The sequence below is a fragment of the Nicotiana tomentosiformis genome, chromosome 12 (genome assembly GCF_000390325.3).
Source record: "Nicotiana tomentosiformis chromosome 12, ASM39032v3, whole genome shotgun sequence".
Lineage (NCBI taxonomy): Eukaryota > Viridiplantae > Streptophyta > Magnoliopsida > Solanales > Solanaceae > Nicotiana > Nicotiana tomentosiformis.
In genome coordinates, this window is record NC_090823.1 from 116,040,194 (window position 1) to 116,052,250 (window position 12,057).

The following is a 12,057-nucleotide window of genomic DNA, read 5'->3' on the forward strand; positions in this document are numbered from 1 at the left end:
GGAAAGAAGTATTTCATAACTTTTATTGACGATGGTACTCGATATTGCTATGTTTACTTACTGAATAGTAAAGATGAAGCAATAGACGCATTCAGGCAATACAAAAATGAAGTTGAAACGCAACTTAACAAGAAAGTAAAAATGATAAGAAGTGATAGGGGTGGTGAATATGAATCTCCTTTTGAAGAAATATGTTTAGAATATGGAATTATTCATCAAACAACAGCCCCTTACACGCCCCAATCTAATGGGATTGCGGAAAGAAAGAATCGCACATTAAAGGAGATGATGAATGCGTTGTTGATAAGTTCTGGTTTGCCACAGAACTTGTGGGGGAAGCCATTCTTACGGCTAATCGAATATTAAATCGAGTGCCCCATAGCAAAACACAATCCATTCCATATGAAAAATGGAAAGGAAGGAAGCCCAACTTGAATTATTTTAAAGTGTGGGGGTGTTTGACAAAAGTGCATGTTCCTAAACCTAAAAGGGTAAAGATAGGACCGAAAACCGTTGATTGTGTTTTCATAGGATATGCGACAAATAGTAAAGCATATCGATTTCTGGTTCATAAATCAGAAAATCCCGACATTCATAATAATACGGTTATAGAATCAGATAATGCTGAGTTTTTTGAAAATATATATCCGTATAAAAAGGAATGTGAGTCGTTTGGTGAAGGATCTAAACGACCTCGGGAAGAAACAAAAGAAAGTACATGTAATCAGGAGGATCCAAGACGTAGTAAACGTCAAAGAACGTCTACTTCATTTGGACCAGATTTTGTGACTTTCTTATTGGAGAATGAGCCTCAAACATTTAAAGAAGCTATGATTTCTTCGGAATCATTGTTTTGGAAAGAGGCAGTAAATAGTGAAATAGAATCCATATTCAACAACCATACATGGGAATTGGTTGATCTTCCTCCTGGAAATAAACCTTTGGGTTCTAAATGGATTTTTAAGAGAAAAATCAAAGATGATGGCACTATTGATAAATTCAAGGCAAGACTCATAGTCAAAGGGTATAGACAACGAGAAGGTCTAGACTACTTTGATACATACTCTCCAATTACAAGAATTACGTCCATACGGATGTTAGTAGCATTAGCTGCAGTGTATGGTCTTGAAATTCATCAAATGGATGTTAAGACGGCCTTCTTAAATGGAGAGTTGGAGGAAGAAATTTACATGGAACAACCTGAAGGGTTTGTGGTTCCAGGTAAAGAAAAGAAGGTATGTAGACTTGTTAAGTCTCTTTACGGACTAAAACAAGCACCCAAACAATGGCATGCAAAATTTGACCAAACTATGTTGTCAAATAGTTTTAAGATAAATGAATGTGATAAATGTGTGTATATTAAAAATGTTCCAAATCACATAGTCGTTGTTTGCCTATATGTGGATGATATTGCCAACATAAATGCTACTAAGCGTATGCTCAATAGCAAGTTTGATATGAAAGACTTGGGAGTTGCTGATTTAATTCTGGGAATTAAGATCCATAAGACTCCTCAAGGTCTGGCATTGTCACAATCTCATTATATTAAGACAGTACTTGAAAAATTCAAGCACTTGGGCTTTAAAGTTGCAAAGACTCCAATTGACGTGAATCTTGCATTAGCAAAGAATAAAGGCCAAAGCATATCACAATTGGATTATGCTCGTGTGTTGGGATGCTTAATGTATATCATGAATTGTACACGACAAGATATAGCTTGTGCTATAAGTAAACTGAGTCGATATACGAGCAATCCAGGCCAATCTCATTGGATGGCAATGAAATGAGTTTTGGGATATTTAGAACATACCCAAAACTTTGAATTGCACTACAGTAATTTCCCTGCGGTGATTGAGGGATACTGTGATGCAAATTGGATCACCGGTTCAACTTCTAAGTCCACAAGTGGATATGTATTCACTATTGGTGGAGGAGCAGTATCTTGGAAGTCGTCCAAACAAACATGTATTGCCCGCTCTACAATGGAGGCTGAATTCATAGCCTTAGATAAAGCCGGTGAAGAAGCTGAATGGCTCCGGAATTTCTTGGAAGACATTCCATTTTGGCCCAAACCGTTGGCACCAATATGCATACATTGTGATAGTCAAGCGGCAATTGGAAGGGCTGGGAGCGTTATGTATAACGGTAAATCTCGTCATATACGACGAAGACATAAAACCGTTAGGCAATTACTCTCTAGAGGAATTATCACGATTGACTATGTAAAGTCAAGTGATAATGTGTCAGATCCACTTACAAAAGGCCTAACTAGAGAGGTAGTTGAGAAATCATCAAGGGGAATGGGGCTATGGCCCAGAACAAGTCATTGTGGCGATAACTCTACCTAGAAGACTGGAGATCCCAAGATCTAGGTTCAAGGAGATCAAACAAAGTCATTAATGACGGTTCAACATTGTCAAATAAAATTTTAGTCCGTTCTCGTGATGAGACAATGTTCAGTACCAAGGATAAAGCATTAAGGCTTTTTAATGATTTTTAAATTTGATATGGGGTATATCAAATAGTGTATCTACAGGATGACACGTTTAGGAATCACCAATGTAAGTGTAAAATGTTAGCCGCTTCAAGGAGAACTTTGTAAGGCCAGTTCTCTACGCACTTATGAAACCAGGCGGTGTTCATGGCTGAAACGAACACAACAATGAGAACCAAAGACGGTTAAAGGGTTGATTGTGTGACTTATGGTTGTCTAGGTATACACCAAAGATCGACGGTTCAAAGATATCAAATTTACCGATTGACCGAGTATATCCGACATAAGTTTACTACGGAAAGTTCAAAGGGAAACCTACTTATCCAGATGTGATTAATCCTTGCTTGTAAATCACACAGTTTATTCATGCATACTTCCGTGATATAGCCATTCCCCATTCATGTGGGGGATTGTTGAGGTTTTATTTTTTAAGATGAAATAGTCTTAAAATGAGGGTGAATGGGAAATAGAGGAAAAATGAAATTTTTGAGTAAAATTTTAAGTTTCCCTCTCTTGACAATGAGACATTGTCCCATATTGGAAGAGGAAAGAGATTTTTGGTGGGTATATATATAATTGCTCTTCTTGTAGCTCTTAAAAAGTTAAGAAGAAAGCAAGCCTCGCGCCGTCGTCGTCGTCGCTCGCTCGGCTCGGCTTCGGCTACGGCTACGGCTTCGGCTTCGGCTTCGGATTTGGATTTGGATTTGGATTTGGATTTGGTCAAATGATCGATTGATTGATTAATTTTTTGGACCAAATTTATTTGTTAATAGTAAATATTAACGTAAGATTATCCGCATTTGTAACGGATATTTTCCAATCCGTGTATTGATCATTTGGCAGCCGCCTAATGCTCTTCCCACCATGAATGTGCTTGCTCCACAAACATGAATGTGCTTGCTCCACAAACAAGCTAATGCTTGCTCCACCATGGAGGGTGGACGTTTGGTCTTCTTCAACACTGGCTGCTATATATATGTGCAGCAGATGTTGAAGAAAGACACTCAACACTCAACACACAAACTGAAATCCTGAAATCGCTCAACAGATTTGGCTATACATTGCACTCCTTCCTCTCAGCATTTCCATACGATTTTCTGAGTTTCTACTCCCTCGTTCTGCATTGTTTTAACTTCAAATAAAGCAATTGTAAGTGTGATTTGCTACCGAACTTTGTGTTCGCTGAAACACTGGGATTTGAAGTACCGCTACACCAGTGTGTGATTCGTTCTATCCTGGGAGAAAATAATCCATTACCTTGGGTACTAGGAGGGGATTAAATTTCTTAAGGAAACACTGTGAATTCAGTGGGCTCGAATTAATTACTGTTTCATTACGCTAACTTATATTTTGCAGAATTATTATTTACAAATACAGCAATATTGGCGGGAATAACAATCTTAAGAAATTTAATATTTATTTCTGTATTTGTGTTATTCTTATTATTCTGCAAACTAAAACCTTTGTGGTTTTGTGTACTCCCGTTTTGGAGAGTAAAGCCTTCGTGGCGTTTTGTTGGAGATTAAAATCTACGTGATTTTTACTCCAGTTTGAAAACGTGTATTAAACGTTTGTTTGTGTCATTCTTTTACAGAAAAAAAATGACGACTGAAAGCGAAAACCAAGCTGTTCCGATGGTGACTGCCAACGCATCGACAAGCCGAACACCAGCGTTGGCACCGGCAGAAAAACCCGAAAAATTTTCTGGGATTGATTTCAAGCGCTGGCAGCAGAAGATGTTCTTCTACTTAACTACGTTATGTCTACAGAAGTTCATCAAGGAAGATGTTCCTGATCTTCCAGATAAAACTCCAGAGAATGAACGCTTTCTCGTGATTGAAGCGTGGAAGCATTCTGATTTTTTATGCAAGAATTATATTCTTAGCGGACTGGATGATAATCTGTATAATGTATACAGTAGCGTGGAGACGTCAAAAGAATTGTGGAATGCGCTTGAAAAGAAATATAAAACTGAAGATGCCGGGATGAAGAAATTCGTTGCCGCAAAATTTTTGGACTACAAAATGGTAGATAGCAAGTCTGTTATTACCCAAGTCCAGGAATTGCAAGTGATTATTCATGATCTACTTGCTGAAGGTCTTGTCATCAATGAAGCATTCCAAGTAGCAGCAATGATTGAGAAGTTGCCTCCGTTGTGGAAGGACTTCAAAAATTATTTGAAACACAGACGAAAGGAAATGTCCCTTGAAGATCTCATTGTTCGGTTGAGAATCGAAGAGGACAATAAAGCTGCTGAAAGGAGAGGCCGTGGAAATTCAACAATAATGGGAGCAAATATTGTTGAAGCTAACAAAAAGAGGAAGAAGGCTTCTGGTCCGAAATACAACCCAAGCAAGAAGCGGTTCAGTGGAAACTGCTACAACTGTGGGAAAACCGGACACAAATCTACGGAGTGTCGTGCTCCGAAGAAAGACAAGAAAAGGGGTCAAGCAAACATGGTAGTAAACCATGATGATGTTGATAACTTGTGTGCCATGCTCTCTGAATGTAACTTGGTGGGAAATCCTAAACTGTGGTGGTTTGATTCAGGAGCCACTCGCCATGTTTGTGCAGTTAGAGAAGCTTTTGCTACTTATGCTCCTGCTGGACCCGGAGAGACAGTTTATATGGGAAATGCTTCAACAGCAAAAGTTGAAGGATATGGGAAGATATTTCTGAAAATGACTTCTGGCAAGGTCATGACTTTGAACAATGTCCTTCATGTTCCCGAAATGAGAAAGAATTTAGTCTCTACTAGACTTCTTGTTAAGCACGGTTTTAAGTGCATTTTTGTGTCCAACAAGATTGTCATTAGTAAGAATGAAATATTTGTAGGAAAAGGTTACCTCACCGAGGGCCTTTTCAATCTGAATGTAATGGTTGTGGAAAACAATAATAATATTTCAGCTTCTTCTTACTTACTTGAGTCAAATGATTTATGGCATGTACGTTTGGGTCATGTCAATTATAAAACCTTGCGGAAAATGATTAACTTGGAAGTACTGCCTAAGTTTGAATGCGAAAAATCAAAATGTCAAACATGTGTGGAATCTAAGTATGTTAAACATCCTTATAAGTCAGTTGAAAGGAATTCAAATCCTTTAGACTTAATTCACACAGATATTTGTGACATGAAGTCAATACCATCTCGCGGTGGAAAGAAGTATTTCATAACTTTTATTGACGATGGTACTCGATATTGCTATGTTTACTTACTGAATAGTAAAGATGAAGCAATAGACGCATTCAGGCAATACAAGAATGAAGTTGAAATGCAACTTAACAAGAAAGTAAAAATGATAAGAAGTGATAGGGGTGGTGAATATGAATCTCCTTTTGAAGAAATATGTTTAGAATATGGAATTATTCATCAAACAACAGCCCAATCTAATGGGATTGCGGAAAGAAAGAATCACACATTAAAGGAGATGATGAATGCGTTGTTGATAAGTTCTGGTTTGCCACAGAACTTGTGGGGGAAGCCATTCTTACGGCTAATCGAATATTAAATCGAGTGCCCCATAGCAAAACACAATCCATTCCATATGAAAAATGGAAAGGAAGGAAGCCCAACTTGAATTATTTTAAAGTGTGGGGGTGTTTGGAAAAAGTGCAAGTTCCTAAACCTAAAAGGGTAAAGATAGGACCGAAAACCGTTGATTGTGTTTTCATAGGATATGCGACAAATAGTAAAGCATATCGATTTCTGGTTCATAAATCAGAAAATCCCGACATTCATAATAATACGGTTATAGAATCAGATAATGCTGAGTTTTTTGAAAATATATATCCGTATAAAAAGGAATGTGTGTCATTTGGTGAAGGATCTAAACGACTTCGGGAAGAAACAAAAGAAAGTACATGTAATCAGGAGGATCCAAGACGTAGTAAACGTCAAAGAACGTCTACTTCATTTGGACCAGATTTTGTGACTTTCTTATTGGAGAATGAGCCTCAAACATTTAAAGAAGCTATGATTTCTTCGGAATCATTATTTTTGAAAGAGGCAGTCAATAGTGAAATAGAATCCATATTGAACAACCATACATGGGAATTGGTTGATCTTCCTCCTGGAAATAAACCTTTGGGTTCTAAATGGATTTTTAAGAGAAAAATCAAAGATGATGGCACTATTGATAAATTCAAGGCAAGACTCGTAGTCAAAGGGTATAGACAACGAGAAGGTCTAGACTACTTTGATACATACTCTCCAGTTACAAGAATTACGTCCATACGGATGTTAGTAGCATTAGCTGCAGTGTATGGTCTTGAAATTCATCAAATGGATGTTAAGACGGCCTTCTTAAATGGAGAGTTGGAGGAAGAAATTTACATGGAACAACCTGAAGGGTTTGTGGTTCCAGGTAAAGAAAAGAAGGTATGTAGACTTGTTAAGTCTCTTTACGGACTAAAACAAGCACCCAAACAATGGCATGCGAAATTTGACCAAACAATGTTGTCAAATGGTTTTAAGATAAATGAATGTGATAAATGTGTGTACATTAAAAATGTTCCAAATCACATAGTCATTGTTTGCCTATATGTGGATGATATGCTGATAATGAGTAATGACATTGCCAACATAAATGCTACTAAGCGTATGCTCAATAGCAAGTTTGATATGAAAGACTTGGGAGTTGCTGATTTAATTCTGGGAATTAAGATCCATAAGACTCCTCAAGGTCTGGCATTGTCACAATCTCATTATATTAAGACAGTACTTGAAAAATTCAAGCACTTGGGCTTTAAAGTTGCAAAGACTCCAATTGACGTGAATCTTGCATTAGCAAAGAATAAAGGCCAAAGCATATCACAATTGGATTATGCTCGTGTGTTGGGATGCTTAATGTATATCATGAATTGTACACGACCAGATATAGCTTGTGCTATAAGTAAACTGAGTCGATATACGAGCAATCTAGGCCAATCTCATTGGATGGCAATGAAACGAGTTTTGGGATATTTAGAACATACCCAAAACTTTGAATTGCACTACAGTAATTTCCCTGTGGTGATTGAGGGATACTGTGATGCAAATTGGATCACCAGTTCAACTGATTCTAAGTCCACAAGTGGATATGTATTCACTATTGGTGGAGAAGCGGTATCTTGGAAGTCGTCCAAACAAACATGTATTGCCCGCTCTACAATGGAGGCTGAATTCATAGCCTTAGATAAAGCCGGTGAAGAAGCTGAATGGCTCTGGAATTTCTTGGAAGACATTCCATTTTGGCCCAAACCGTTGGCACCAATATGCATACATTGTGATAGTCAAGCGGCAATTGGAAGGGCTGGGAGCGTTATGTATAACGGTAAATCTCGTCATATACGACGAAGACATAAAATCGTTAGGCAATTACTCTCTAGAGGAATTATCACGATTGACTATGTAAAGTCAAGTGATAATGTGTCGGATCCACTTACAAAAGGCCTAACTAGAGAGGTAGTTGAGAAATCATCAAGGGGAATGGGGCTATGGCCGAGAACAAGTCATTGTGGCGGTAACTCTACCTAGAAGACTGGAGATCCCAAGATCTAGGTTCAAGGAGATCAAACAAAGTCATTAATGACGGTTCAACATTGTCAAATAAAATTTTAGTCCGTTCTCGTGATGAGACAATGTTCAGTACCAAGGATAAAGCATTAAGGCTTTTTAATGATTTCTAAATTTGATACGGGGTATATCAAATAGTGTATCTACAGGATGACACGTTTAGGAATCACCTATGTAAGTGTGAAGTGTTAGCCGCTTCAAGGAGAACTTTGTAAGGCCAGTTCTCTACGCACTTATGAAACCAGGCGGTGTTCATGGCTGAAACGAACACAACAATGAGAACCAAAGACGGTTAAGGGTTGATTGTGTGACTTATGGTTGTCTAGGTATACACCAAAGATCGACGGTTCAAAGATATCAAATCTACCGATTGACCGAGTATATCCGACATAAGTTTACTACGGAAAGTTCAAAGGGAAACCTACTTATCCAGATGCAATTAATCCTTGCTTGTAAATCACACAGTTTTTTCATGCATACTTCCGTGATATAGCCATTCCCCATTCATGTGGGGGATTGTTGAGGTTTTATTTTTTAAGATGAAATAGTCTTAAAATGAGGGTGAATGGGAAATGGAGGAAAAATGAAATTTTTGAGTAAAATTTTAAGTTTCCCTCTCTTGACAATGAGACATTATCCCATATTGGAAGAGGAAGATATTTTTGGTGGGTATATATATAATTGCTCTTCTTGTAGTTCTTAAAGAGTTAAGAAGAAAGCAAGCCTCACGCCGTCGTCGTCGTCGCTCGCTCGGCTCGGCTTCGGCTACGGCTACGGCTTCGGCTTCAGCTTCGGATTTGGATTTGGATTTGGATTTGGTCAAATGATCGATTGATTGATTAATTTTTTGGACCAAATTTATTTGTTAATAGTAAATATTAACGTAAGATTATCCACATTTATAACGGATATTTTTCAATCCGTGTATTGACCATTTGGCAGCCGCCTAATGCTCTTCCCACCATGAATGTGCTTGCTCCACAAACATGAATGTGCTTGCTCCACAAACAAGCTAGTGCTTGCTCCACCATGGAGGGTGGACGTTTGGTCTTCTTCAACACTGGCTGCTATATATATGTGCAGCAGATGTTGAAGAAAGACACTCAACACTCAACACACAAACTGAAATCCTGAAATCGCTCAACAGATTTGGCTATACATTGCACTCCTTCCTCTCAGCATTTCCATACGATTTTCTGAGTTTCTACTCCCTCGTTCTGCATTGTTTTAACTTCAAACAAAGCAACTGTAAGTGTGATTTGCTACCGAACTTTGTGTTCGCTGAAACACTGGGGTTTGAAGTACCGCTACACCAGTGTGTGATTCGTTCTATCCTGGGAGGAAATAATCCATTACCTTGGGTACTAGGAGGGGATTAAATTCCTTAAGGAAACACCGTGAATTCAGTGGGCTCGAATTAATTACTGTTTCATTACGCTAACTTATATTTTGCAGAATTATTATTTACAAATACAGCAATATTGGCGGGAATAACAATTTCCACAGCTTGAACCTGTGACCTCCTGGTCACATGGCAGCAACAAAGACTAGAGCTGACCATGAAATAGATACAAGTGTCCAAGGAAGAAAAACATAAAAGACCTTTTTTTTAATGAGATAGGAATAAATCATCTAGTGTTCAAATTTTATCCGATTAAGAAACACAATTAACTTAAAGTTATTACTCCTAATTAATTGACCTTATCAAAAAATTTAACTCTTTGGTATCGGTAACTTCGACAGCGACCGCATTGTCTTGGCCGGCGGTGGTTAAAGAGGTTTTCGACTCCGAGCAGATTGGTTTGGGACGAAACCTCGTGCCGGTTTTGGAAACCTTAAAGGAAATCCCCATTTCCGAAAATTCTACAACGGCGATAATCGGAAGTCGAGAGTTTAAAAAAGAAACAGTAAAGCAATGAGAGCCAAAAAAATGGATGTTGCAGTTGCAGTTGCATGTTGCAGTTCTCATATATCTATATATCTATATATAAATCTAAATGAGGGACATTGACAGCTGATGTGGCATCTCTCACATATCAGGAAATGTATTTATCTTTTTTGTTAGTTTTTGGCCTTTTCCATCTGATTTTAATTCAAAATACCAATTGTTAAATCGTAAAAATTAAGATTAGTTACAACTTCCTAATAATAAGGAAACAGAAAAGGCAACGTTTCAACCCTAATCTGGGGAAGAGTAAGTGACCATTCTATATTCATAACGTTTTCTGTTAACGATGCAAGTATATAACCTTCGGAGAAAAGAAAATCTTTCGACAAAAAACGAGAAGAAATCAACAGAGCAAAAAATATTGAACCCAACTGCTTTGAATTTCAACGAGACTCAAAGCAGAGAAAGAATCAACGAAGGAGAAGTTAACCATGAGAAAGTTCCGAAGTTACAAAGATTTCTTCTGGTTTTCAGATACTTAGAGTGGTAAAAAGGTTTTTGCTGATCTTTAGAAGTACATAATCCTACAATTGCGAGGCCGCACTGCCAAATTACACTTCGTTCATACTCCTATAATTTTATTGCCATCACTAACGTACGTGTTTCTACTCCTTTTGGGAGAATTTTTCTTGCTGCTTCTAATATATGCTTTTATTTTTACTGCAATTTTTTTATTTTTGGTTGTTAAACCCTGAACCTGGGTATTTTGCGTAAAATAGTAATTATTTCAATTGAAAGGATGTTTCTTTGTTTTAATCTCACTTAGTATGAGTTTTCTTAATTGAATGTTCCTACCTACGTTTTCCAAAATAGGCAGTAAGATTAAGGTAAATTTTTTTCCTCTCACGTTAGATTGAGGCCGGATATATTAAATTTAATCAAAGCAATATTCGATCAGTTTGGTTATTCATCTCCCGTAAATGGAGAGATACTTGAAGTTTTTTTAAAATTGTTTTTTGACAAATGATATACTCGAAGGTGCCTTTCTTTTTCGTTGGCTCTTCTTTATGTTGGATATTTTGGGTATTTCTTTTGCAGGTAATTATAGCAGTACAAGCCATTCTCATATACTAACTTTTTTGAGACACTTTCAAAGTGGTGCTGCTAAAAGAGAAACAGCCACACCACTGCCAGGATTACAATTATTAATGCAGGAGATGGCCCTAGACAACATCCAACATGGGTTTGTGAACTTCCTGAAAAATAATTATTTTTTTTACACAATAGTTAAATTTACAACTCATTTGTAGATAATTATCATAAGTATATTTGTATGCGTTAATATGAACCGAGCATAACTTTAATGATTCAAATTGGTGGTTGTACATTGGGTTAGCTTAAAACTAAATTAATTAATTAATTAATATCTCCTTCTAGATAATCATAAGTTCTTAATGGAGTATCATTTTTTAATCTAAATTGTAGCACAGTAACAAAAACATAGGATAGGATACCTTAAATAACATCCTCTTAGAAATATCAATTTGAATTTCTATAACAGATTTCAACTGGAATTTGTTTTCCTGAGAGCAATTAGTAACTACTAGAAGTATATTGAATTTGTGCGGACTGTTGATACAGAGGATAAGTGAATTTTGCAGGCTTTAGTCTTGAGGCTTTGTCAAGAAGATGGGAGTTGAAACTTGAAGCATAAGTTGAGGAAGACGGGGAACGCACACCACGACACCGGTCACTGCTTCTGCCACTGCTGTGGTAGATACTGAGAATAATGAAATCATATTAGCCAAGATGGAAGAAGCGCCAGCAATAGCAACAGAAACACCAAAAACTTAGTAGGTGTTTGGACATAAGTATTGTGAAATTCCGGGAGAAAGTGATTTTTGTTTTTTAAGTGGATATGGCATTTAAAAATTAGAGTTGTGTTTGGATATTAATACAATTTGAAACTGTTTTTGAATTTTGTGTGTGATTTAAAGTGAAAATTTTAAAAAATATTTTTTTGAAGTTTTTTGTTTTCGAAAGATTTCGAAATTCAACTACAAGCGAAAATTAAAAATTTCATGGCCAAACACTCATTCCGGAAATAAGTGAATTTGTTTT

At 37.1% G+C, this 12,057-nt stretch overlaps 1 long non-coding RNA gene across 1 annotated transcript; it reads left to right on the forward strand.

Annotated features, from left to right (window-relative positions):
* The first annotated feature begins 11,040 nt into the window (after positions 1-11,040).
* Positions 11,041-11,848, forward strand: LOC138903597 (uncharacterized). Its single transcript, XR_011412904.1, has 2 exons — positions 11,041-11,179; positions 11,598-11,848. It is a non-coding gene; the product is annotated as an uncharacterized lncRNA (long non-coding RNA).
* The last annotated feature ends 209 nt before the right edge of the window (positions 11,849-12,057 follow it).